This window comes from Bos taurus, chromosome 24 (assembly GCF_002263795.3).
Source record: "Bos taurus isolate L1 Dominette 01449 registration number 42190680 breed Hereford chromosome 24, ARS-UCD2.0, whole genome shotgun sequence".
Taxonomy (NCBI): domain Eukaryota; kingdom Metazoa; phylum Chordata; class Mammalia; order Artiodactyla; family Bovidae; genus Bos; species Bos taurus.
The window spans coordinates 19,481,461-19,503,116 of record NC_037351.1 but is presented as its reverse complement, the minus strand read 5'-3'; positions in this window follow the sequence as shown (position 1 = coordinate 19,503,116).

The window sequence follows — 21,656 nt, the reverse complement described above, 5'->3', positions numbered from 1 at the left end:
ACTCTGCGTGTGTGTGTGTGCATACACCCACTGGGCTAAGACCTCCCTGTCCCCTTTCCCACAGGACACATCAGCAGAGGCCAATAACTTTGTTCAAAACCTCACTTCCAACATTATCCTGTGGCGCTGATACTTACTCCCAGAATCACACAACAGAATGGAATGTATTTTCTGCCATAAAAGGGGAGTTTAGGAGAGTGATTCCTTCTTGAAGCCTCTTTTTCTCCTTGCCTCCCCCACCTGCCAAAGTGAAATGAGGACCAGCGGAAGTAATGAAACTGAGCTGAGGAGGGCTGGGGAAAGAAGGGCCTGCACAGAAGAGGGGACTGAGGTTCACGGTCCACTTCTTTCTGACCCTCAGCCCCTTCCCTCCAGGTTCAAATAAATTATTCATAGGCATTTCATTATTCATATTTTATTATTAATAATAATAGCCAATACATAAATAAAAGCAGCCCCTGGGCAGGAGTGAGTTGGGGCATGGAGTTGTTACTGAAAGGGGAACGTCTGGTTATTTCAGAGGCTTGCAAAGACTCCTTGCTTCGTGCTTTTCTGCGCATCTGCCTCCTTCACCCTGGTTCCTCTTCACATCCGGACCCTGGACCTGAAGCTATGAAGAGCCTCTTCTTCCCTAAGGAAGGTTCCTGACTTTCCCCTCTCTCCCATCTGAGGACGGCTTATTTTGGATCTGGGCTGTCTTCCCTTGCACATTCTTCAACTTTTAGCTCCAGGGCAGGTGTGTGGTAAAACACCCCACCTCCCCCCAGCTTTCTGGGCCAGGAGCGGCTTCTGCCAAGGCAGGATCTCTTAAAGACGCAGTGAGGATCTCTTCGGCTCCCTCCTCTCAGCCACAGCTGAGAGATAGGGTTACCATGACACAGACATGTGTCTCAGAACATAAAGGGCCCCTGAGAAGACAGTAAAGAACGTGGTTCAGTTGGTGCTTTGGCCTCCTTGTCCTTGATCACCTAGAAAGACTTACATTTTTTTAACCTTCAATCATCAAAGAGAAATGTAATTAGAGGAAGATAGGGGCAAAGTATGACTCACTGTGGCATTTAAACAGATTGAAAACTTTTTCTGCAAGTGCCACTTCGTGGCCACAATTGTTCCATCCACTGAGAGGGAGAAGGCTGGCAAATGGAAGGGGAGCTGCAAACAATTGCTTCTCATTTGCTCTCTGCCTTTGGGGTTTACACATTGATGCTGATTCATCTTTGGGGATGAAAGGCACCCCATCCATGTGGTGGGAATCCTGACTCAGGGGTATCCTTGTGCAGCCTCTCGCTTCCTGCTCGTCACTTCCTTTTGCCCCCCTCCTCCTCAAGAAGGGAAGAGGGCCTCATTGTGCTCAGCTCCCCTCCAGCTGGGGGACCGTTACTCCCCTCCCTCTGGTACCCACAGAACCACATTTGCAGCTTTGGCCATGACCACACACCCTCAGACCTGCATGGGCTCTCCTGCCTGTGAATCTTCTTTCTTAGTTGAGACTGAGACCTGGCGGAGGGCGGGAACCAAGCCATCTGGAGAGGCAAGGGCACGCAGCAGGTGCTAGGGTGGAGTTTCTAGATCCCAATGTCTAATTTGATTTTGGGAGCAAGGCTGTGTTCATTCAAATGGACTCTAAGGATAGGGGCTGCAACTGCTACTGCTAAGTCACTTCAGTCATGTACGACTCTGTGCGATCCCATAGACGGCAGCCCACCAGGCCCCCCTGTCCCTGGGACTCTCCTTGGGCAAACTCTCTCCCAGAAGGAGTTCAAAGCCCAGGGTGAGACACAAGCAGGGTAGAACATGCACAGCAACTTGGCTTAGAGGCACCCACTCAGTCATTCTTACATTGATCCAGCCTGTCCTTTTCTCCCCTGGCAGCAACAGAAAAAGGACAGGCCTGGGAAGACCCAGCTATCTTGTTAGAAAGACCAAAGTCATCCCAAGTGAAAAGCCCCAGAACAGCAAACGGCAACAGATGGTTAAATATCTTCCTGGCCGAGGAGTTCCACATCCACACGAGGGAAAACAGAAGACGATCCTGAGCTGTGTGTGGTGATTTGTGATGGGGGTAGCAGCCTTGAGGTAAAATGGGCAGGATGAGGAAGGTAGATGGCCAAAGAGCTGGCTGATGGCCTGGCCTTAGGGCTAGGAGGGCAAGAAGTATCTGTTCTCTAAGGTTTTGTTGAGAGCCAGCTGAAAACAGAGCTTCGGTCTGATGGGGCACCCCCAGCAGAGACCAGACCTCCAGTTAAAGTCCTTCTGGAGTGAACTGCTTGCCCAGCCCTGCAGAGGGCAGTGAGGGGAGGTTGGAGAGAAAGAGAGGCTCAGTTGCTTGCTGTTGGGCCAAGAGACTGACTCAGAGCCTGGTAAACCAGCCAAGGGCAAGACTCAGTTGGGGGCTCGAGGGAAAGTTGCGGGAGAGTTGTGCCATGGGATCCTGGAGAGGGTGACGCTGCAGTGGCAGCCAGGGTTGGCTAGCTGGTGGGGTGAGCTCTGATCTGGCCCTGCAGGAAGTGGTGGGTCCACTTGGGAAGAGATGAGAGAGGTTGAGGCAGTGAGTGGAGCTGCCGGGCCTGAAAAGGACAAGGGGCTCTGGGCTCTGCAGGATGCTGAAGAGGTAAGGCTCCTGCGTTGAGGCAGGTAGGGTGGGCAAGGCGAGGCTTAAGGCAGCCTCAGAAGTCTGTTTTTCTATATTCCTCATAAGCCCAGGGGTTCTGTCCTTGAATAATTTGGGAAGATTTCGTGGTATAAGGAACAGTAATTGAGGTGGGAAAAAACAGGAAAACAGCATCTGCCTTTTCTCAGTTAATTAGCAGTCTCCTGCCACCCAGAGTGCACAGTTGAAGGGCTCTCCTGTCCTGTCCTGAGCCCTCAGCAGGCCTGGCCAGGAGAGTGAACCCTGGAGGGAGGAAGAGAATTGGAGGTGGTCCGCAGCGTGTTTGTGGGAAACCCAGGGACTCCCCAGAAGGGACTGGCTGCCTCCTGGAGCTCAGGTAAGTGGCCGGGCTGGTAAGGGGCCTCTGGGCTTCTCTCCTGGCTGGCTGAGCCCCTTGGGACACGGGGCCTTGGTCTTGTGGGAGCCCCTGGGCCTGGGCAGTGGCAGGAAATGCCACGGGGAGTCTCCCGCCTTTGGGTCAGTATGCATGTGCCCTCCAGGTTCCTGTTCCAGGCTTTCATGCCGATCCAGGCTTTGCCTCACTTTCGCTGAGGGCGGGCAGGAAATGGAAGGGCAGGACAGACAGACCTGGAGATGTTGCCTCTGGAATCCTGCTTCCTGCATCCCCGGTTGGGGCTGGGCCAGCCTGAAGTCAGTGGGAGGGACCTAGTGATGCCTTGCCTGGGTCTCAGCTTCCTCCTCTGTAACATGGAGACTGGGGTCCTTTCTGCCACCCTCGTTTCCTTCCTCACATCACATCCAAGAAGGGGAGACAGTACCTGGGAGGCTGACTCACGGTTCTCATGTGAAAACTGTTACGGTGAGAACAGAAACTGAGGGTCAAAATAGGCGACGGAAAGGTGTAGAGAAAGTTATCTTATTTGAACTGAAGCGTTGGGAGTTTATCTTTTCTAAACACTTATTTATTTTTTTTCTTAGAAAGGAGCCAGCACTCCGTCCACCAGGAGCAGGTGCTTATGACTGTGTTTAGGTGAAACTGGCTTCAAGTCCTGCCTCTCCCACTTACTAACTCTGGGACTTTGGACAGGTTCTTTAGTCTCTTTGTGGCTCTGTTTTCTTACGTGTGAAATAGGAAGAGGAATAGAAGCTTCCTCGTTAAATGGTGATGAGGGGTAAATGAGTAGATGCAGGGCAAGTGCTTAGATCAATGTCTGATCAGCCAGTATTGTCAGAGCATCACTATACGCTGCGGGTGGGGAGTGAGGGGGGTGCTGAGGGGCTGGCCCAGGCCCCTCCACATCCTGCAGAGGAGGAGGTGTGCCTCCTCCAGCTGGGGCCTGAGTGGGACCCTCAGTGGGTGCCCTCACTTGCTGCCTACTTGTTTCTCAGCATGCTCCTGGGAGCGGCATCCTTCAGGGTGAGCGAGGCGTCATCAGCGCCTCTACCTGGGGCCTGCCCTGGGTACCAGATGCTGGCACTCCGCGGCCCCTTCTTACCTGTGAGGTGTTGCTGTAGCAAGTCCTTTTAATTGTGATGTTTTACTAATTAGTTTTTAATTATGTTAATTTATTGTACATGAGCCCTGAGGTTTTCAGACACTGGGCTCACTTTAGAAGCTGGAATAGTGACTTATGTTTATTACACACACCCAGTGCTGTGCATACATGTCACTTTCTCGGGGCCGTGATTTCTCTGATAAACTTGCTGGACGCATAGCTTCTATCCGTGCTCTCTCATCTGAATTCTCCCTACTGCTGCCAGGTTCTCAGGCTGGCATGGCACCCTTCACATAGTTTTGGGGATTAAGAAATCCAGCATCTGCTGGCAGTGGACATGTGCTGGTGACCTGGAGTGAGGTGGTTGGAGGAGACCCCAACTGGAAGGGGGCTGGGGAAGGTGAGCTAGCAGGACGTTTACATTGGGCTGTTTCTTCAAAGGGTTGTTTTCTAGGGGATTCAGAATCATGCATCTGTGTGGACCCCTCACCCAGCAGCTGAGGGCTGACAAGAGCTTGACAAGGAATCTGCAGCTGCTTGGTTTGGGGAGAGAGAAGTAGAGATGGGTAGCGGGTGGAGAGGGTCCACGGCACGGTCAAGTTGGGTAGTGAAGGCCAGGGCAGGATGTAGGCTTGTGTTCCAGGGTGGCAGGTGGCCATGGGGTAGGGGTTTGCAGCAGGCTGAGCCCACAGGAAAGACTCAGGGTAAGAACTCTCTGACCATCTGTTAACACAGAAGAGTATTATCAATGGCACAAGACCGGGACAAAGAAGGTAAAGACTGGGTATTTAAGGGAGAAATCACCCATCACCTCCAGCCCAAGACATGTGCTGAGTGGGAGGGACACTTTACTGGGCCCATTTCCCACAGGTCATTTCCACATTCAAAGGCTGAAGGTTTGCTACCACTAGGAATATTTAAAGAAGGTACCATAGGTTTTTAAGAACCATCCTCCTCCCAGCAAATAATTTCCAGATGGCAACCTTCTTTTAATAAGTTTAAATTCTTTCAAAGTGTTTAAGCAAAGTTGTGTATGTAAATTCTGCTCTCTTACTAAGCAGACACATTCATATAAATCTTGTGCAGAGTAAAATTTAAAGAAACACAGTCTATAAATACGACTGGGAATTTATTGCTTAAAAATATGTATATGACTTTGACTATAGAGACATGTATGCATAGTGCATGCACTGTGTATAGAAAGAGTCTGAACTTTGAAATCAGACAGGTTTTTAACCCACCAGCCACAGAAGTCCTGCTCTCAGCCTCAGTTTCCTTATCTGAAATACGGGCATGATAACACTGCATATGATTGTCATAAAGAGGCGATCTTTATGTCCTAAAAGGTAATAAATATATCGTGTCTGCCCCACTGCCATTAAAGGTGAGCTGTGATTATTGTGAGTGGATTTATTAAAAAGTAAACTAAGGCTCTCCTTTCCAGGGATAAATATAAACTGTAGCTGGAAATAGCATTTAGACCATGCGTAACAGGACATGGGTATTTTCTGAGGAAGAGGACAGTTGGGGTTTCTCCTCAGTGGTCCTCTGAGTGTGTTGGGGAGATAAAAGTAATGTAAGTATCTGGTTGTGGGTATAGTGTTGTGAAGGTGTTTGGGGGAGCAGAGCCTGTGTCAGGGAGGGGCCTCATGGGTTTCTCCCCACCCAGCAGTTCAGCGATGCCCACCTCACTTAGGCTTGGGAAGGGCCCACATTGTAGCACACCTGGCACCCCCCACTGCCTGGGAGCCTGCACCCACACATCTGTGTGCCCGACCCCCGGGAGGCTCCCACACAGACCTGCATGACTGGCCCCCGTCCAGAGAAGGAGGCGGTGGGCAGGCTCCGTGACTCACACTCTGGCTCTGTGCCCCTCTAGCTGAGTCACAGTGTAATTGATCCCTCCCTGCCCGAGGTTCCTGCTCTCCTGTGGCCCAAAGCAGGGTCATTTCCAGACGGGGTCGGTGGTGGGGGGGGCAGCTGGGGAGGCCTGGTTGAGGGGGCCTGGCTGGGGAGAGGCAGTCTGTGGAGGGAGGGATGGGTCATCAGGACCCGAGGGTGGCCCTAAGCTGGTGCAGACTTTTCTGGATGTCTGCTGAGGTGCTGTGTTTGGAGGAGCTGGGGCTTGATCCACTGCTCACCACCACACTTTGGTGTCCCCATCAGGGCAGGGCTGTCTCTATGAAAGCTACTGCAGGAAATAAGGAAGGCAGTGTTTGGTCTCCGGGCATCTCCTTGAAGCTGTTCATGGTGTTTGTGCTTCAAGGAGGAGGGTGTCTCCTTCTTGGATCCACACTGAGTTGTGGGCTTGGAGGAGCGGAGGGGTGGGAGGTGGGAAGTTGGGAACATGTGGTCCACACATCATACCAGGGCAACTTCATGTCACCCTTGGCCTGGAAACACAGAACCACCTCTGGTACTGATGCAATGGGAAACTCTGACCAGCGGGATGAAGTCCTCCTGGATAAAGTCCTCCTGGCCTGGTGGCAGAGGACGGAGTAAGGTTACCTCTGCCAAGGTCTTTGCCAGTAGGCAGATCCGGAGTGTGGTCTGCAAGTTCCCAGACCAGCCTTGTCCCACCAGCCCTGCCCTTGACTGCATCACTGCCCCGCCTGGGGCAAGTCATGTGATCACTTTTGGTTTCCTCATCTAGAAAATGGACATACATTTCTCCTTGTATGCCAGAGAAGGATCTAATGAATATATATAGCTCTAAGAAATAATCAATCATATTGTTATAAGCCTCTCTCCTCTGCATATCCCAGTTCCTTGCTCTTGTCCTGCCTGAGATCCACACGGAAAGACCCACTGGGTCTTAATGCGTGTTCCCAGTCCCAGTTCTGAGATGATGCCACCCCACTGAGGGTAGTGCGGAGCCTTGATGGGCTTGATGCCAAGAGTCACTTCTGTGGCCATTAGATAACAGGGAGCCTCAATCCTGGCTTTGGTGGGACTCGGGCAAGACTCACTTTGTCATTGGGCCGCCTGCTTCCCCTCTCTGGGTCTTATTCTCTGAATTATGGGTTGGGAACTGTAATCCTTGCTCTGCACAAATCGTGGGAAGCAGGGAGAATCGGCAGCAAGGAACGATGGAGCTGCTTCCCGGAGTGTAGGGTGCTTATCGTAATCTACCTGGCCCCGCCCACCCTATCCTGCCTTCCTACAGCCCCGGCCTCAGAGCAGCCCTGGGAACAGAACGAGCAGCTCGCTTCACTCATCCTTCCTCCTTCTCCTGATTATTTCTCCCAATCACACTTAATAGCCGCCGGGCTTTTGGCTGCAGCCCGGTATATAATAACCTGCAATTATTGTCCACTTAAGCTGTCCCTGGGGCCTTGTCGGTTGCGCTGCCCGGCCCGCACGGCCGGCCTGCTGATTTCCGTCAGTCAGGACCAATGAGAAGGAAGCTCTCAAGGGCTGGTCTGACAACTTGTTTGGCAGGGCCGCCAACTCCACGGCTGTAGCTTCATCAGAGATGGGGCTCCCTCCAGTCACATCCTCATCCAGCCCGGGTACCTGAGCTTTCTGGGGCCTGACCCTCTGGGTCGTCCCCAGCCGTCCCTGTGTCCTCTGGCCCCTGCATTTATGCACACACTGTCCGCATTTAACTTCTTTGCCTTTGTTTACTTTTTCCCTGGTGCTACCAGCCACTTGCTAACTACTGCTCTGCTCCCACAGTGGCTTAGTTCCTCCTCTCTGCATCCCTATGAGGGAGGCATTGGCATTTTACAAATCAGGCTACTGAAGATCAGAGAGGTTAGGTGTCTTTCCTAGGGTCACATAGCCAGGAAGTGTCAGAGTGAGAAATCAAAATTGAGTTGGCTGATTCCGCAGCTCTCTGTGGAAGTCCTACCCTGCCTTGGGGACTCTGCTCGGTGCCACTTCCTTTGGACAGCTGTCTCTACCACTGCAGTAGCGTTGGTCTCTGCTACTCTGAGGCCCTTATGGCCCTTGAGTTGGAAGCAGGTACCCTTGGTCCTGTGTGGGCACAGCTCACCTGTCCTCCACCGTTTTGATTCATAAAGCATCTTTCTGCGCAGATGGGATAAAGCTGAGCTTTGGTCATTCTTCACATCTCCCTTTCCCAACTTTGATCCATATCCTTCTGAGCATCTCTGCCAGGGCCTGATCCTTGCAGCTCCTGACCAGGGCCCTCTCCCATCTATCTGGTTTATCTCTCTGGCCCCACAGTGGTGATGGTGATGACCATGATGGTGGTAAAAGTACATTTCTAGGCTGTGAAACAATAGGCAGGGTCTGTGCCAGCACTGAGAGATGGTGGAATCTGAGGCTATTTTCTATTTTCACACCCCTGAGAATCTAATAATAAAATGACCAGGATCGCAAGGGGGAGGCCTGACTCTGAGTGAGTCCCCTTATCCTGAGTGCTGTCATCTTGGCATGTGTCTGTGTGTCTGTCTGTGAGTATGCCTATGTGTGTGTTGACATGGTCTAGAGCAAAGAGGTGACCACGGGCTGTGGGGCCTGTTGGGGCCTGTGGTGAGCAGAGTCAGGGGTCTCCTGGACCATCAGCCAGAGGGTCCAGGGCCTGAGAGCTTTAAAGACCACTGTGTCCAGAGGGTGCCCTGGCTGTGCTCTTATTGGCAGGCACAATGGGCTCTGGGCTGTCTGTGGACTAGGTCCAGATGCCTAGGACCCTGTCTTCATTGGGTCCACCACCTGTCCAGGCCCCAGTCTACCCAGGGGATACTCCTTGTCCACTTCCCAATTCACCCTTTGCCTGAATATTCTTACAGGCTCTTTTATTCTTCAGTCCTTTGTCTCAGCAAGAGGGCTTTGTTGGAAGATAGTTTGGGGGTAGCCTGAAGCCTTCTCTGGCCCCTCGAATCTTACAAGCTAAGTCTGAGGCTGGCCTGAAGTTGGTGTCTCAGAAGGAGCCGGCCTCTCCTCTCTGCTACCCTAGCTCGTGTTCTGACGGGGCAGAAGTCTCCGGCCACACGGGTGCCCACACCTCCCTCCTCCCCCAGTAGCTGGTGTGTGTCTCTGGCCTCTTCCAGCTCTGCCCTGCCTCTCTGGCTGGAAATGCCCCTGTTCTCGGGTCCCTGGCCCTGAGCCTTGTGGTGAGACCTCTCAGGAAGGACTGGAAGATCCTTAGGCGGGGGCAGCAGGAGAGGACAGGGCCAGAGCCAGCCCCGCCAGCTACCACCTGCAGCTGCATTTACTTCACTCTGATGGGGGCAGACACACAGTGGCCTTTATTTTCTTTAGCTGCCATTTGACTCCCCCGGCCTAGATCTTCCATGCCAGGGGGAGAGGAAGGCTTCAGGAGCGTTCATTAGTGGTCAGTCACTCTGATTACTATTAGTGATCGTCTCATATGGGCAAATTCTCCACCTTTGGAGGGTTTTCTCTTCTCCTCTGTAGGTGGGGGAAGCTTACACATGCTGTGATGGGGAGGAGGGGCCCTGGGCTGTCCTTGCAGTTGTCTGTGCTTCCACAGGCTCCTGGGGAATCTCCACCATGGGCGTCCTAGAGTAGGAGCTGACAAGTTCCCCTGCCCACCAGGCCCCAGCTGGACATCATGGTCCAGGCTTTGAGTGCCCCCCACCACACCCTTGGAAGGGTTCTTTCCGTGTTTCCCACCCCAGAGGGCAACCAGATAGCTTCTGGAATTCTCCCATACCTCAGGCAGGTAGAATGGACAGGGAGAAAGAATAGATGAAAAAAATTTGTTTAACCCCATCTTCCTGCCTAAATCCACTCCTGTTTTATACACAACCCCTTCCCAGATGCTGCTAGTGGTTAAAGAACCTGCCCGCCAATGCAGGAGACACAGGTTAGATCCTGGGTCGGGAAGATCCCCTGGAGGAGGGCATGGCAACCCGCTCCAGTTTTCTTGCCTGGAAAAATCCCATGAACAGAGGAGCCTGGCGGGCTACGGTCTATGAGATCACAGAGTCAGACACGACCGAAATGACTTAGCACGCGTGTGCCCCGCTAGCGGTGGCTCCAGGTTGCGTGGAGCCACCCAAACAGGAGGTACTGCCCAGCACCCAGCTTTTAACTTCCTTTGAAAATGTGCTTTTTTCTCTCTCCCTTCCTTCCCTGCTTAAGGCCCAGCTCTGGGGTGGGACAGGTATGCTCTGTAGCGAGAACGCCTGCTCTTTCTTGTCTTCATTCCTGGCTCTTTTCCCCCAATCAGGAAGCCTCCTGTAGTCTGTTCCTTCCTACTGCTATGTCTGGGGGCACTGGGGGGTGGCCTTTCCACTGAGGGGCCAGCCTGGCACAGCGCCAGGCAGCAGGACAAGCAGCCCTGTTGGGAAGCCACACTGAAGCTGGGTTTGGCAGAGTCTGCTTATAATACAAAAAAACCAAATGTATCCCTCTGGGTGGCTTTTAAAACTAGTTTTGATCATTTGAAGAGTAAATCCTTAGCTACTTAGAAAGCCTGACAATCTAAAATGATTCATTTGTCAAATATTTAGGTTAGTTGAGATTTAGCATTTCCTAGTATGTAGAAGAGGCGTGACTGTAAATTGATCAGACAAGTTTTATGTGTGAGCTCTAATGGGCTCTAAACCACGTCCTTCACTGAGAGGCAGACCCTGAAACAGAGTGCCCCACGTGTGTGTGTGTGTGTGTGTGTGTGTGTGTGTGTGTGTGTGTGTGTACGTGGGCCCGTGTGCATGTGTTCACGTGTTTGTCAGACACACACGGGTGAGCACCTCACCCTTACTGGGGTTTATTATATTTTCTTTGTGCTGCTAATGCTTTTGGCCTCTGGGGGTGCTATATATATACAGATACAGAATTTGAGAAACACAGGATTTTCCACCTGAAAGGAACCTTAGGCATCTTCTAATCCACTTTTCTCATTTTACACATCCGGCAATTAACATCCAAAGAGGTAAAGTGACTTGCTCAAGGGTCAGATATAGAAGCCAGGGCGCTCTCATTTTCTCTCTCTTTCATGCACACGTGCACTTAGCCCTCTAGTTATAAATGCCTGTTTCTTCATTGTTCAGCATGTCTTTGTTTCTTTCTCTCTCTCCCTTGTGCTTTCTTTTTACCCTGTCTGTCTGTCTTTCCTCCTCTCTCCCTCCTCTGTGTTCCTGGGTCGAGGGCTGAGGCCACATGGGCAGCGGAGGTGCTGGCTCTCGGGAAGGCTGCCTCAGCAGGCTGGCCAGGCCAGGGCCCATGGGGAGGCAGAGGCACGGGATGCTCTCTGCTTCGCAGTTCGCTGGGAGCCCAGGGGAACAGTGCCTCTGCCCTGGGGAGAGGCACAGAGGTGGCCGGGCGGGTCAGCTCTGCCGCTGAGCAGTTTGTTTTCAGCCTGATCCTATTTCTCTGGATCCCTACCAGGGGGAGCTGATGTTCTCTTAGGGGGAGGAAATGGGTTCTGTCCTGAGTCCCTTTCTCAAGCCTGAGCCATGTGGCCTCCAGGTGTTTTTTTTAGGGAAGATGGACATGTTCCTTGCCTCAAGTCCAAGATGTGCAGGAAAGCTCCCCCTCTAACCCTGCTATCCTGACGCTGATGCTGAAGTTTGGCTGTCCGTCCTTGACAGACCCTGTGGAATGACTGTGGCTCCAGAGAGACTTGGAATCTCAGATTTGGCATGGGGCTTAGGGGTCATCTTTTTCACTGCCGCAAGCATTAGAGGACTCGATCCCCTAGCACCCCTGAAGTCTCTCTGGTCTGCCTAACCTCCTCCAGCAATGGGCCAGTTCCTTTAAAAAGGCCTGCAATGACTCCCTTCTCCCAAGATGTTCCCATGTTTTTCCGTTCCCGTGGTTACCCTTGCTTTCTCTGCTTTGTTGATTCTCATCTGTAATATGCTTAGAGTGGCTTTTGTCTTTCCCACTTGACCCAGATTATTCTTACTAAGGCCATCAGTGTCTTCCTTGGCCAAATCTAGAGACTACCTTTTTTAGCTTTTGTGTTAATGCTACCAACCACTTCTTTGAACCATCTTCCTTCTCTTTTAAGAAATACGTTGTTCTCTTTGTTCACCTACTACTTCTCATTTGTCCCCTAGACTGAGCCCTTTCTCTCTTCATCCTTAAATGCTGGGTTGCCCTGGTGCCAGCTTTCAATTATCTTTTTTTTTTTTTAAGGCCTCACAGTCTCCTAGGGTACAAGCTGATAATTCCCTAAACAGGTTGAAGGTGCCAATAACTCATGTTCAGTCTCCTCTGCTTTCCTGAACTTCAACCTCTTATTGACAACTTTCTATCAAAAGACCCTCAGACTCAGGGGTTCTGTCTTCCCATGAGAAAAAAGATCCCCCCACGTGAGATCCTCATTTTAGCCCTGTGATCTACCAGTCATCTCAGCCAGAGTGTGAATCACTCCTGACTGTATCATCTGCCTCATCCTACAGATGCGCTTGGCCACCACGTCCTGCCAGCTCTCTCCACATCCCCTCTTACCCACCAGACCTGAATATTCTCTCTCACTTACACTATTGCTGTGTTCTTCTACCGAGTCTCTTTGCCATTGACTTTACCTTCTCTGACCCACATGCACTTCATTCTGCACACAGACTGGGATTTCTAAATACTAGATCTGGTCATGCCAACTCCCTCCTCAAAAGCCTTCAGTGACTCCCCATTGCCTGCAGGATGGAGAATGATCTCCTAGGCTTGTTATTCCAGGACCCTCATAACGCCCCCTGTCCCCTCTGCTTCTCCTTCTAAGCCTGTCTTGTCATGTCCTCTGTCCTGTGCTGGGTGTCTCAGCCCCAGCTGGCATCAGTCTAATCCTCACTCCTTTTTATAGCCATCTGCACAATTGTTATTAATTGACTAAGTTACTGGGTGATTCCTCCCTGCTCCCCCAGCTCTGGTAGACTCTAAGCTCCTCAAGGGCACAATGATGCCTTTCTTGTTCAGTTCTTCACCCCAGAGCCTAGCATCCTGTGTGCCCAATAAATCCTCAATGACCGGGTGACTGGAGAGCTTCAGGTATGTCAGTCTGAGTAGAATTTTCACCCTGTAGTAGAGTATTCCCAGGTGGCACTAGAGGTAAAGAACCCACCTGCCAATGTGGGTAAGAGATGTGGGTTTGAGCCCTGGGTTGGGAAAATCCCTTGGAGAAAGAAATGGCAGCCCACTCCAGTATTATTGCCTGGAGAGTTCCCTGGACAGAGGAGCCTGGAGGGCTACTGTCCATGGGGTAGCACAGAGTCGGACACGACTGAGCGACTGAGCACAATTAAGGAATAGGGTGCAGAAAAGTCACCCCCATGAGTGGTGACTTGATGCAATGTTGAGTTTCAGGAAGCTTGGCTGGGGAGCTTCAGGCCAGGTGGCGTAAAGTCAGGCGGTGTCAGGGCCTGGGCCTGGCAGCAGTGCAGGTGCAAGGTGCCGGTCTGAAATTAGTGACTTTTCCTCTCCCATCCCCTGTGCTTCTGATGGAGAGTCCCGGAGGTGGGATAAATTCGTGCATAATTGAAAACAACAGACTCCAGGAATGAGCTTATAATAAGCTCAGCGCATAACTGTGAAATGACCTTACCTTATTGTGGGAAGGCTTTCTCTTACCTTCTGCTCTTTCTAAATCTGTTCTTGTTTCATTCCTTGGTCTCTATCTCCACCTCTTTCAAGAGTGGAGACCAGAAGAGATGTTCACTGCTTGGAATAGTATTTCTGTCTGATTGGCTGCCAGTTCAGGTTGTTATTCTCTATAAAACATATGCACCTTTCAGATCTCACCTCTGGAGAATTCTACCCCAAGAAGAATTTCTGTGTTAGGAACCAGAAGCACCCGCTCATGCTTCTCTCCTCTGGCCCACGTTCTCCAGCCCAGTGACAAGTTAGGAGGCTGCTTTTCTGCTCTTTGTTATACTGGGTTCTGCCCCATTCCTCTAAAGCAATCTTATAAATCATTGATGAGAATATTTCTATTTTTGTCTTAAATATCCTAGCCAAGAAAAGCCTTATGAATACTTTCCAAATCAAGTGCTGGCATTGCACGATGCCTCCTCATTGATGGTGGCCCCATTTCATTGTTTTTGCACTTCTTGGCTCTTCCATCCATGCCAGCAATGCCAAGTCTCAGCTTGGGGGAAGGGGCTGACCCTGGCATAGAACCCTCTGTGGCCTCTATTTCTTGGGCAGAAGCTTCTTCCCTTCCTTGTTCTCCATGGCTGCCCCAAAACCTCTAAACCTTGCTGTGTGATAAATTATGATGTAAATTATGATGTATTTAGTCTCAGTAAGGTTTCCTTCTGCCATCCGACCTGCCTCTGAACCACCACCCTTCCATCCCCATCATCATCCATTCTGTGCCTAGGAATTCAGCTCACTTGCATGTTAACCTACATTTGAAGGCATAAAGTTCCAAAATTAAAAAGACCCTATCCTTTGTGCTGTTTTAGTCGTGTCCAACTTTTGCGACCCCATGGACTGCAGCCCATCAGGCTCCTCTGTCAATGGGATTCTCCAGGTAAGAATACTGGAGTGGGTTGCCATGCCCTTCTCCAGGGGATCTGCCCAGCCTAGGGACTGAGCCCAGATCTTCTGCATTGAAGGCAGATTCTTTACCATCTGAGCCACCAGGGAAGCTACTGGAGTGGGTAGCCTACCCTCTCTTCAGGGGAACTTCCGGACCCAGTAATTGAACTGGGGTCTCCTGCATTGCAGGTGGATTCTTTACCAGCTGAGCTACCAGGGAAGCCTGCCCTCTCCTATAGTACATTTTAAACCCCAGTAGCCCATAAGGATCATGTAGTTCACCAACATATTCTGACTTTAGCACTGGGCCTGGCATGTGGTGAGCACTCAGCAAATATCATTGAGTAATGAATTGGGAAATAAACAAAAGGCCTAAAGGACTAGAGGCCCTACACACTGGATCTCCTCCTCTGCCAGAAACCATCTGGACCTGACGTCCTAAGATAGGGAATACAGGGATTTTTGAGACTCTTTATTTGTCTCTACTGAGAAAGTGGGATTCCCTGGTGGCTCAGACAGTAAAGAGTCTGCCTGCAAAAGTAAGATGGTTCCAGTGCATCATTCCTGATTACTCTCAACTTTTTGGACTTTAATTTTTCCTTGAAATTCATGTTAATAATTTACATTACTTGTTCTTTACTTGTGTATTGTGTATTTTCTTCGGCTTGTGTATTGTTATTTAGCTTGGTTCTTTCATCTGAGTAAGTCTTGTATTCCTGACCAGAACAGAAGCACCCAGAGGGAGAAACTGTGTTCATTTACTCAGTAGCCCAACTGCAAGATTGTTTAGTGAGTAGTTTAATAAATGATTTCCAACTGACTTATGGAACAATGGGCCTCAAGCCTCACATCCACTTTCACTTTTACCCTTAGAGGTTAGAATCTAAGCCCAAGAAGAAATCCACAATATATTTTTGATCCCCATTCATCATGGCTTGCATGTTGTCTGTCTGATAGCACTAAGTGTTACAGATCCACATTGTCTACTTAATTGTGTGAGTTTATAATAAGAAGAATGTCAGGCAAGTCAAAATTATCCAGGGCACTAGATGATTTCTATTACATCTTTGCAATAATTTGATGCTTCAGATAATTCATATCTTGATACTTTGATGATTGTCTCAATAATATTCTTTGCTGTGGTTTACTTGCCAATGGGGAGTGATGACCCAGGAACTCTGGAACTGTCCATCGGTCCATACGGATTCAACTGAAGCTCACCATGGTCAGTAATGGGGCTCATTGCCATCAAGACCATAGTCTGCCCCCATGGAGCTTACAGGGCTGGGGGAGGCAGATGTATTCCTGTGGCTTGGGCCAAATGCTGTGAATATTTGAGCATATAGAGAAGGATGAAGTTACTTCTCATCAGAAGGCTGATGCACAAGTCAGCATTTGTACTAGGTGTTGGAGGAGAAATCTGATCTTACAAGCCAACACTGTACCTGATCCCTGGTAGGTGCTCCACAAATGTTTGTGGGCAACCTGAGAGAAGAGAGTATTGTTCTAGGAGAAGGGAAAGAAGAGTGGGAAGGGAAAGAAGAGTGGGAAGGGCAAGGCTCATCTGGGATGCAGTGGGTCCTGTTCTGGGTCTGAAGCTGAAGCCCGGGTTGTCAGAGCCAGGAAGGAGGACAAATCTGAGTGGTTGGTTGCAGGCTGAGTGTCAGAGCCCCTGAGTGGAACTGCTGATTTGAGACTTCAATCAGAAGGCAGTGGGGGTCTCTGAATGAGTTGGAGCACATCGGGGCTGTGGTTCAGTGGGGTCAGGCTGCATTGACGAGAGGGCTGTGTTGGGATGGATGGGGCTAGAAGCAGGAGAATCACTGTGAGGCAGTTGTAGACACTTGGGTGGAGGGTAGCAGGGTCCTGAACCCCAGTACTAGCTGTGGGTGGCAGAGGGGCTTTGTCAAGGCAGAGATTGCAGGACTGGGAGCTGCCTTCACCAGCAGTTTGTCCTTACAACCTTCTCTCCTCCTAACATCATCTCCTTCAGGTGTCTGGCACCCCGCACCTCCTGCCCCATAGGGAGGCTCTCAGTCATGGGGGGAATTGGCTTTAGGCAAATGAGTGTGGATATAAGGGTACTAAGGTCCCTATTTATTTATAATTAGTTATTTAATGCCTTTGTATGGTCTAGGATTTGAGGAAGACAGTGTGAATGTACATACATGTGTTCTCCCCACCAAATGAGACCTGCAGTATCAGTGCAATTTCTTGTTCAGCAGCACAGCTGAAAGTCAAAGCTTTGTGGGTACGTGAGTGGGTTGAATCTTGACTTTTCCCGTGGCTCGCTGTGTGAGCATCATCTAATTACATGTCAGTCTGAGTCTGATGTTCTGAGTTTTAGCCTCCTTATCTGTGGAGTTGAGGTGAGCATCATGTGCCTCCCAGTTTTGTTGTATGGACTAAGTGAGTCAAACATGTCAGATGCTTTGTGTAGCACCTGGGCCACAGGAAGTACTCAAATGGATAGTCAATATCACCAGACTCTTTACATCACTGTGACTATTATTACACCTTTGGGCATCAGTGGTCAGGTTGGGAGGGTCTTTCCATGTGGCTATCCTAACCATCCTAAGCCTTTGTCAGTTAATCCTGTTTGTGGCCACCTACTTCACTGATGAGATGAAGAAGCACATATGTTTCCTCAAGGCATGACTTTATATCTGATATTCCCCTGAGTCAAATCTTGCCCATTTTGACTAACTGACCCAGGAGAAATACCAGCAGATGATAAAGGTTGCTAGCATTTCCATTTAGGTCTCATTCATTAGGAATACAAAACAAAACATGACCTCTGTTCTCAGGGACTTCCTAAAGGGGAAGGGAGGCAGAGACATCTGCACAGGTCATCACAGAACAATGAGGCAGCTGATAAAGAGGGGTGGATGGGGTGCTGTGGGAGCACCCTAGGCTAGGTTTCATCTGAGTCAGGAAGGAGCAGGCATCCACCTGGCAGACAAAGGAAGAAAGCATTGTGGCCAGTGGAAGGATTGGTGACCCGGAAACACGATGTGTTGGAAAATGTTGGAGAAACCCCAGCTAGCTCAGTAAAATAAGATTGTACAGTTTCTCATGAAGAAGACAAGAGAAAAAAGTGTTGGTGAGGGTATAGAGAAAAAGAACCCTTGTACACTGTTTGTGGGAATGTAAATTGGTGCGGCCACTATGGAAAACAATACAGAGATTCTCCAAAAAATTAAAAATTGGTCAAACATATAATCTAGCAATTCCACATCTGAGTATACACCCAAAGGAAATAAAAGCAGGATGTGAAAGAGATATCTGCACCTCCATGTTTATTGCAGTGTTATTCACAGTAACCAAGATGTGGAAACAACATAAGTGCCCATCTGCAGATGAATGGGTATGGTGATATATATACAAAAACGTATGAAAGTGAAAGTGCCAGTTGCTCAGTCATATTCCACTCTTTGCAACCCCACCAGGCTCCTCTGTCCATGGAATTCTCTGGGCAAGAAGACGAGTGGGTTGCCATTCCCTTTTCTAGGAGATCTTCCTGACCCAGGGATCGAACTCAGGTCTCCCACATAGCAGGTGGATTCCTTACCATCTGAGCCATTAGGGAAGCCCAAGCATATATATATATATATATGAAATACTACTCAGCCATGAGAAAGAAGGAAATTCTCCCACTTGTGACAACAAGGATGGATTTCAAGGACATTATGCTAAGTGAGATAAGTCAGACAGAGAAAGACAAATATCATATCACTTAAATGTGGAAACTAAGAAAGCTACATTCATAAAAATGTAGAGTAAAATGTTGGTTACTAGGGGCTACAGGCTGGGGAAATGAGAGAGATGTTGTTTAAATACATCTTAAGAGATCTAATTCACAGGATAGTGAATATAAACAACAATATTGTATTATAATCATCAAACTCCTAAGAGACTAGATCTTAATTATTCCTACTACAAAAAAGAAATAATTAGATGACGTGATAGAAGTGTTAACTACCACTACAATGGCCATCATATTATAGTATATAAATATATCAAGTCAGCATGTACACTTTATATTTAAACAATGTTATATGTCAAATATATTTCAGTAAGAATCGAAATTAACTATATTAACTGTAAAAACAATCTGTGGAGATTCTAATGGGGCATTTGCAAATCAGTAAGGGTCTCATAAGAAGAATGGAGAGAAGGCATGAAAGCAGATGGACTGGGAAAACTCTTCATGGGCCATCCAAGTGCTGCTCAGATCACTCCCAGATTGTTTCCACTTTCTCCTACAACCAGTCTTTATAGTCAAGCTACGTGCCATATTTCCTGGTGTGAAATGAAAATGAAAACTGAATAACTTCTTTTATTTTCACCAGATTTATATTCAGTGTCTTAATTTTAATTTTCTTTTATTCCTCTTTTACTCTGCAGAGAGGTATTCAGTGTCAAAGACTTTCTGGCTCAGAATAGAGTTACAGATGTAGAAAATAAACTTATGGTTACTGAGGGGTAAGCAGGGGATGGATAAATTGGAAGATTGTGGCTGACATATACACACTACTGTATATAAAATGGGCTTCCCTGATGGCTTGGTGAGTAAAGAATCTGCCTGCAATGCAGGAGACACAGGAGACTCGGGTTTGATCCCTGGGTTGAGAAAATCCCCTGGAAGAGGAAATGTCAACCTCCAAGTATTCTTGCAGGGAAAAATCCCATGGATGGAGTAGCCTGGTAGGCTACAACCCAAAAGGTCACAAAGCACTGGACATGACTGAGCTACTAAGGACAAGCACATATAAACTAGGGGACTAATAAGGACCTACTGTATAGCACAAGGAACTCTACTCAATACTCTGTAATGGCCTATATAGGAACAGAATCTAAAAAAAGGAGTGTATATATGTATATGTATAACAGATTCACTTTGCTGTGCAGCAGAAACTAACACAACATTGTAAATCAACTCTACTCCAATAAAAATTAGAAGAAAAAAGACTTTGTGACTCCATCAGCTGAGGGCATCACCTCCATTCAGCCCTATCTCCTACCCTTGACAAAGGGTGACCAGGCAGCAGTTAAATAGCTGTCCCCGAGTGAACTCTGACAGTCCATCCCCCCACCTACCCAAGGCTCTCTGACCAGTCTGTTGCTCCTAACTGGTGCTCCCACCCTTTGCGATCCTGCAGGGGGAAGTGGGAGCCGCCCAAACATGGCATCTAAGAGTCTTCAGAGTGTCAAGGAAGGAGCTGTGTACCACGAGGACCCTGCTGGCTTCCAGAACTGCCCTGTTACTGCAGGACAGATAGGACCTGCCCTCAAGAACTTTGCAAGGGCCTCAGGTTCCATATGAGGGCTTGGTGCCATCCTGATCTTTGATTCCCCATCTCACTTGTATTCCTTTCCATTTCTGCTAAATGCCGAAGGACCAAGTGGGAGCCATTGATGTTGTTTTCCCTGCTGACTAAATGCACAGATCAGCTTCTTTCTCAAGGCATTCAAGGGCTGTGTGATCTAAACTTTGCAGACCCTCTGGTATCTTTTTCTGTCTCTCAGTTTAAACGCTTTGCCCTGGTCAGGCAGTGTCTGATGTCTCATTTCCAACTGGACTCCTTTGAGCCTGTAGCTCTTGCCTCTGACGGTATCATGCACCCCATCCCAGTCTGCTCATTCTTTGAGACTCAGGCGCAGATCAAACTTCTTGTGAAAGCTCTTCTGGCTTTTGCGCCCTTGCTTCTTTTCAGGGATCTAAACTGGGAGCCCTGAGAGTGTTTAAGGGCTGAGAACTCAGATGGGAACCTTAGTGTTAATTCATGTCCATAAACACGTTGACTTCCCAGACCACTCCATCAACTTCTGAATGATGGGTACTTTGTCCTCCTGTCTTCTCTGAGACGGTCAGCACAGGGCAGGATGCAGGAATGCAATCAGCTCACGTGGCTTAGCAGCGGGCTGCTCTTGTTTATTCTGTTGACTCTTCATTTTCATTTGCAGAGAATGAAGTCTGAAGTATCCCAGCCTTGGAGCTTAAGGGGTGCTGGGCAGGCATTTGCTACATTCTGACGTCCAGGCGGGGGCATGACCAACCCTCTGAGCAGATTTCCACGCACCCCTTCTTTTCCCACGCACCCCTTCCTGGCAGCCTCTGTTGGTTGCCCCCTCTTGGGAACTGTATTTGGCAGAATTCGAGGGAGTCTTTCATATGCTTGGCCATAGCCTCCACCCTGGAGGGCCCTGTATACAGTCTCCCCGATGCTAGGTCCTGGGGGTAAAAGGGAAACTGCCAAGAGGAAGACTCGGACCCTGCCATTGGATGCATGGTACATGGTTTCCAACCCGAGGGCAGTGCTGGGAGGATAGGAGATTTGGACAGACAAGGAGACCCTGGGAGTGTCCTTCCAGATGTGGGAGAGGAGCTGAGGCTGGTTTCCTTTTGCCTCTAGTATAATTCCTTTGTGATCTCTTCTCTCTGGACCTCTGTTTTCTCCTCTGTCAAATGGGTTTAACCAACTGCTCATTGATCTACAGGATTGTGGGATAATGATTTGAGGTGATGTGAGGGGAAATACAATTTTGAAGTTGACAGGCAGCCTCTGATTGAAGGATCAGACCCTCCCTGCCCTTTGCATGCAGTTAGTTCTGCCTCACTCAAATTTATACTCTATTATCATTTAACCATTCTCATTTTAATCGATTGTTGGCTGAGTGGGTTATACTCTTTATTAAAACTTCTTAAAGAAAAGCTGCTAAATATATATATGGTTAATACACTGTAGAAATATGCAACTGTATCAGTTTGTCATAGAAGGACACATTCTCTGAGTGTGAGTGTGTGTGTGTGTGTGTAAGTCATACCATGGGGGCATCTCCTGGCTGTAAAGGAACCTGGAGATATTGAGGAGCATCAGTTAGGAGGTCTGAGGTTCCCTAGTCTGTCACTTTTAAAATCAGCTATGAATGGGGTAGAACTTGGAGGGGGTGCCCTGGAGCACTTGGGAGTCTAAACCAGGGCAGGTTTAATTTGGGAAGTTAGGTGTTTGTTCTTGAACATCACATTGTGTTCAGGTAAAGCTTCTTTTCCAGCTGTGGAACTAAAGGCTGTCCTCAGGCCTTGGAAGGCAGAAAGAAGACCCCCTGCAAAAGGGCTTGTGTTTGAATGG